This window comes from Eleutherodactylus coqui, chromosome 1 (genome assembly GCF_035609145.1).
Source record: "Eleutherodactylus coqui strain aEleCoq1 chromosome 1, aEleCoq1.hap1, whole genome shotgun sequence".
Lineage (NCBI taxonomy): Eukaryota > Metazoa > Chordata > Amphibia > Anura > Eleutherodactylidae > Eleutherodactylus > Eleutherodactylus coqui.
Window position 1 is genome coordinate 53,567,430 of NC_089837.1, and position 6,000 is coordinate 53,573,429.

Below are 6,000 nucleotides of genomic sequence, written 5' to 3' on the forward strand. Positions count from 1 at the left end.
TTCTTAAAAAATGTCCTCTTCTCTGTCAATGCAGACATACATGCCTAAATACAGAAGATCATAGAATGGTAGAGTTGGAAGGGTCATCGGGTCCAAGCACCTGCTCAGTGCAGGATTACCTAAATCATTCCAGACAGATCTTTGTCCAGCCTTTGTTTGAACACTTCCATGGAAGGAGAACTCATCACCACCCGTGGTAACCTGTACCACTCATTGATCACTCTCACCGTCAGAAAGTTTTTTCTAATATGCCATTTAGAAAAGGGCTCTTCCCTTTGCACTGCAGATCAAAACTGAATGCTAAATCAGTCGCCTTAAAAAGCTTCAAGGCAGGGCTACGATAACAAATGAAATCCTAGGCAGGTTTTTTGCCTAAGAGCACACAACAAGCTACCACAGTGCGCTAGAAAGTACGACTCTGGTGGGACTCGAACCCACAACCTTTGAATCACTTTCACTCTAGAAGTCCAATGCGCTATCCATTGCACCACAGAGCCACTCTTAAGCCTTTCGCATAGTCAATTTTTGGCTGTGAAAAGGCCAGTGCATCTCACTTTTGTGACATCTATACTTAAAAAAAAAAAAAAAAGCCCTCAACTTTGGAAACTCTTGAATGCTGGGAATGTGCTAAAATTGCTGATCAGAGTAGACAGGTGGAAGCAGCAGGCAAGGGGGATTAGCTCACATGGTAGAGCGCTCGCTTCGCATGCGAGAGGTAGCGGGATCGATGCCTGCATCCTCCAACATCTTTACTTGCCAGCGCTTTGAAACTCTAGCATGATGGCCTTTTTATCTTTGGCGCTCAAAGAACTGGCCTTCGATAGCTCAGCTGGTAGAGCGGAGGACTGTAGAAGCAAATTAGCAATCCTTAGGTCGCTGGTTCAATTCCGGCTCGAAGGACCTTTTTGGCTAGCATTACCATTTTGAAGCTTTTAAACGGCTCAGACACACTGACAGCCACGTCTTTACGTGTAACATACGGCGCAAACAAAAGGCAAGCCCGTCCCTGGGTGGGCTTGAACCACCAACCTTTCGGTTAACAGCCGAACGCGCTAACCGATTGCGCCACAGAGACAACCACACATTGTGCCGCTGGCCAAATCCTCAGTCAGGTCAACTATATTCTCTCAGGTGACTACCTAAACAATAATATCAAAAAAAGGAAAAGAAGAGATAAACTAGAACACAACAGCGTGACTCAAAAGAGTACCCAACTGCCCACGGAGAGTGGCTCCCTGTTAGCGGCTTAGTAACAGTCAGAGGCTTCCTCAGCTTTGCCTCACCAGCACCTTGTAAGCTACCCCAATGCAGCAGAGTGGCGCAGCGGAAGCGTGCTGGGCCCATAACCCAGAGGTCGATGGATCGAAACCATCCTCTGCTAGGAAGCTTGGTTTTTGCAGTCCCTACCACATCAACATCTTCCTGGACAGCCCAATTTGAGAAATCGCTTTGTTTCTTAAAAAATGTCCTCTTCTCTGTCAATGCAGACATACATGCCTAAATACAGAAGATCATAGAATGGTAGAGTTGGAAGGGTCATCGGGTCCAAGCACCTGCTCAGTGCAGGATTACCTAAATCATTCCAGACAGATCTTTGTCCAGCCTTTGTTTGAACACTTCCATGGAAGGAGAACTCATCACCACCCGTGGTAACCTGTACCACTCATTGATCACTCTCACCGTCAGAAAGTTTTTTCTAATATGCCATTTAGAAAAGGGCTCTTCCCTTTGCACTGCAGATCAAAACTGAATGCTAAATCAGTCGCCTTAAAAAGCTTCAAGGCAGGGCTACGATAACAAATGAAATCCTAGGCAGGTTTTTTGCCTAAGAGCACACAACAAGCTACCACAGTGCGCTAGAAAGTACGACTCTGGTGGGACTCGAACCCACAACCTTTGAATCACTTTCACTCTAGAAGTCCAATGCGCTATCCATTGTGCCACAGAGCCACTCTTAAGCCTTCCGCATAGTCAATTTTTGGCTGTGAAAAGGCCAGTGCATCTCACTTTTGTGACATCTATACTTAAAAAAAAAAAAAAAAGCCCTCAACTTTGGAAACTCTTGAATGCTGGGAATGTGCTAAAATTGCTGATCAGAGTAGACAGGTGGAAGCAGCAGGCAAGGGGGATTAGCTCACATGCTAGAGCGCTCGCTTCGCATGCGAGAGGTAGCGGGATCGATGCCTGCATCCTCCAACATCTTTACTTGCCAGCGCTTTGAAACTCTAGCATGATGGCCTTTTTATCTTTGGCGCTCAAAGAACTGGCCTTCGATAGCTCAGCTGGTAGAGCGGAGGACTGTAGAAGCAAATTAGCAATCCTTAGGTCGCTGGTTCAATTCCGGCTCGAAGGACCTTTTTGGCTAGCATTACCATTTTGAAGCTTTTAAACGGCTCAGACACACTGACAGCCACGTCTTTACGTGTAACATACGGCGCAAACAAAAGGCAAGCCCGTCCCTGGGTGGGCTTGAACCACCAACCTTTCGGTTAACAGCCGAACGCGCTAACCGATTGCGCCACAGAGACAACCACACATTGTGCCGCTGGCCAAATCCTCAGTCAGGTCAACTATATTCTCTCAGGTGACTACCTAAACAATAATATCAAAAAAAGGAAAAGAAGAGATAAACTAGAACACAACAGCGTGACTCAAAAGAGTACCCAACTGCCCACGGAGAGTGGCTCCCTGTTAGCGGCTTAGTAACAGTCAGAGGCTTCCTCAGCTTTGCCTCACCAGCACCTTGTAAGCTACCCCAATGCAGCAGAGTGGCGCAGCGGAAGCGTGCTGGGCCCATAACCCAGAGATTGATGGATCGAAACCATCCTCTGCTAGGAAGCTTGGTTTTTGCAGTCCCTACCACATCAACATCTTCCTGGACAGCCCAATTTGAGAAATCGCTTTGTTTCTTAAAAAATGTCCTCTTCTCTGTCAATGCAGACATACATGCCTAAATACAGAAGATCATAGAATGGTAGAGTTGGAAGGGTCATCGGGTCCAAGCACCTGCTCAGTGCAGGATTACCTAAATCATTCCAGACAGATCTTTGTCCAGCCTTTGTTTGAACACTTCCATGGAAGGAGAACTCATCACCACCCGTGGTAACCTGTAACACTCATTGATCACTCTCACCGTCAGAAAGTTTTTTCTAATATGCCATTTAGAAAAGGGCTCTTCCCTTTGCACTGCAGATCAAAACTGAATGCTAAATCAGTCGCCTTAAAAAGCTTCAAGGCAGGGCTACGATAACAAATGAAATCCTAGGCAGGTTTTTTGCCTAAGAGCACACAACAAGCTACCACAGTGCACTAGAAAGTACGACTCTGGTGGGACTCGAACCCACAACCTTTGAATCACTTTCACTCTAGAAGTCCAATGCGCTATCCATTGCGCCACAGAGCCACTCTTAAGCCCTCCGCATAGTCAATTTTTGGCTGTGAAAAGGCCAGTGCATCTCACTTTTGTGACATCTATACTTAAAAAAAAAAAAAAAAGCCCTCAACTTTGGAAACTCTTGAATGCTGGGAATGTGCTAAAATTGCTGATCAGAGTAGACAGGTGGAAGCAGCAGGCAAGGGGGATTAGCTCACATGGTAGAGCGCTCGCTTCGCATGCGAGAGGTAGCGGGATCGATGCCTGCATCCTCCAACATCTTTACTTGCCAGCGCTTTGAAACTCTAGCATGATGGCCTTTTTATCTTTGGCGCTCAAAGAACTGGCCTTCGATAGCTCAGCTGGTAGAGCGGAGGACTGTAGAAGCAAATTAGCAATCCTTAGGTCGCTGGTTCAATTCCGGCTCGAAGGACCTTTTTGGCTAGCATTACCATTTTGAAGCTTTTAAACGGCTCAGACACACTGACAGCCACGGCTTTACGTGTAACATACGGCGCAAACAAAAGGCAAACCCGTCCCTGGGTGGGCTTGAACCACCAACCTTTCGGTTAACAGCCGAACGCGCTAACCGATTGCGCCACAGAGACAACCACACATTGTGCCGCTGGCCAAATCCTCAGTCAGGTCAACTATATTCTCTCAGGTGACTACCTAAACAATAATATCAAAAAAAGGAAAAGAAGAGATAAACTAGAACACAACAGCGTGACTCAAAAGAGTACCCAACTGCCCACGGAGAGTGGCTCCCTGTTAGCGGCTTAGTAACAGTCAGAGGCTTCCTCAGCTTTGCCTCACCAGCACCTTGTAAGCTATCCCAATGCAGCAGAGTGGCGCAGCGGAAGCGTGCTGGGCCCATAACCCAGAGGTCGATGGATCGAAACCATCCTCTGCTAGGAAGCTTGGTTTTTGCAGTCCCTACCACATCAACATCTTCCTGGACAGCCCAATTTGAGAAATCGCTTTGTTTCTTAAAAAATGTCCTCTTCTCTGTCAATGCAGACATACATGCCTAAATACAGAAGATCATAGAATGGTAGAGTTGGAAGGGTCATCGGGTCCAAGCACCTGCTCAGTGCAGGATTACCTAAATCATTCCAGACAGATCTTTGTCCAGCCTTTGTTTGAACACTTCCATGGAAGGAGAACTCATCACCACCCGTGGTAACCTGTACCACTCATTGATCACTCTCCCCGTCAGAAAGTTTTTTCTAATATGCCATTTAGAAAAGGGCTCTTCCCTTTGCACTGCAGATCAAAACTGAATGCTAAATCAGTCGCCTTAAAAAGCTTCAAGGCAGGGCTACGATAACAAATGAAGTCCTAGGCAGGTTTTTTGCCTAAGAGCACACAACAAGCTACCACAGTGCGCTAGAAAGTACGACTCTGGTGGGACTCGAACCCACAACCTTTGAATCACTTTCACTCTAGAAGTCCAATGCGCTATCCATTGCGCCACAGAGCCACTCTTAAGCCTTCCGCATAGTCAATTTTTGGCTGTGAAAAGGCCAGTGCATCTCACTTTTGTGACATCTATACTTAAAAAAAAAAAAAAAAAAAAAGCCCTCAACTTTGGAAACTCTTGAATGCTGGGAATGTGCTAAAATTGCTGATCAGAGTAGACAGGTGGAAGCAGCAGGCAAGGGGGATTAGCTCACATGGTAGAGCGCTCGCTTCGCATGCGAGAGGTAGCGGGATCGATGCCTGCATCCTCCAACATCTTTACTTGCCAGCGCTTTGAAACTCTAGCATGATGGCCTTTTTATCTTTGGCGCTCAAAGAACTGGCCTTCGATAGCTCAGCTGGTAGAGCGGAGGACTGTAGAAGCAAATTAGCAATCCTTAGGTCGCTGGTTCAATTCCGGCTCGAAGGACCTTTTTGGCTAGCATTACCATTTTGAAGCTTTTAAACGGCTCAGACACACTGACAGCCACGTCTTTACGTGTAACATACGGCGCAAACAAAAGGCAAGCCCGTCCCTGGGTGGGCTTGAACCACCAACCTTTCGGTTAACAGCCGAACGCGCTAACCGATTGCGCCACAGAGACAACCACACATTGTGCCGCTGGCCAAATCCTCAGTCAGGTCAACTATATTCTCTCAGGTGACTACCTAAACAATAATATCAAAAAAAGGAAAAGAAGAGATAAACTAGAACACAACAGCGTGACTCAAAAGAGTACCCAACTGCCCACGGAGAGTGGCTCCCTGTTAGCGGCTTAGTAACAGTCAGAGGCTTCCTCAGCTTTGCCTCACCAGCACCTTGTAAGCTATCCCAATGCAGCAGAGTGGCGCAGCGGAAGCGTGCTGGGCCCATAACCCAGAGGTCGATGGATCGAAACCATCCTCTGCTAGGAAGCTTGGTTTTTGCAGTCCCTACCACATCAACATCTTCCTGGACAGCCCAATTTGAGAAATCGCTTTGTTTCTTAAAAAATGTCCTCTTCTCTGTCAATGCAGACATACATGCCTAAATACAGAAGATCATAGAATGGTAGAGTTGGAAGGGTCATCGGGTCCAAGCACCTGCTCAGTGCAGGATTACCTAAATCATTCCAGACAGATCTTTGTCCAGCCTTTGTTTGAACACTTCCATGGAAGGAGAACTC

General features: G+C 46.8%; 6 non-coding genes across 6 annotated transcripts; all 6 read right to left on the reverse strand.

Moving 5' to 3' along the window:
• Positions 1-1,001: 1,001 nt before the first annotated feature.
• Positions 1,002-1,075, reverse strand: TRNAN-GUU (transfer RNA asparagine (anticodon GUU)). The gene has a single exon. It is a non-coding gene; the product is annotated as a tRNA-Asn (tRNA).
• A 1,379-nt stretch (positions 1,076-2,454) lies between these two features.
• Positions 2,455-2,528, reverse strand: TRNAN-GUU (transfer RNA asparagine (anticodon GUU)). Its single transcript has one exon. It is a non-coding gene; the product is annotated as a tRNA-Asn (tRNA).
• Positions 2,529-3,319: 791 nt separating this feature from the next.
• Positions 3,320-3,403, reverse strand: TRNAR-UCU (transfer RNA arginine (anticodon UCU)). The gene is given in 2 exon segments: positions 3,320-3,355; positions 3,367-3,403. It is a non-coding gene; the product is annotated as a tRNA-Arg (tRNA).
• Positions 3,404-3,907: 504 nt separating this feature from the next.
• TRNAN-GUU (transfer RNA asparagine (anticodon GUU)) lies at positions 3,908-3,981 on the reverse strand. The gene has a single exon. It is a non-coding gene; the product is annotated as a tRNA-Asn (tRNA).
• Positions 3,982-4,772: 791 nt separating this feature from the next.
• Positions 4,773-4,856, reverse strand: TRNAR-UCU (transfer RNA arginine (anticodon UCU)). Its single transcript is given in 2 exon segments — positions 4,773-4,808; positions 4,820-4,856. It is a non-coding gene; the product is annotated as a tRNA-Arg (tRNA).
• A 509-nt stretch (positions 4,857-5,365) lies between these two features.
• Positions 5,366-5,439, reverse strand: TRNAN-GUU (transfer RNA asparagine (anticodon GUU)). Its single transcript has one exon. It is a non-coding gene; the product is annotated as a tRNA-Asn (tRNA).
• Between the last annotated feature and the right edge of the window lie 561 nt (positions 5,440-6,000).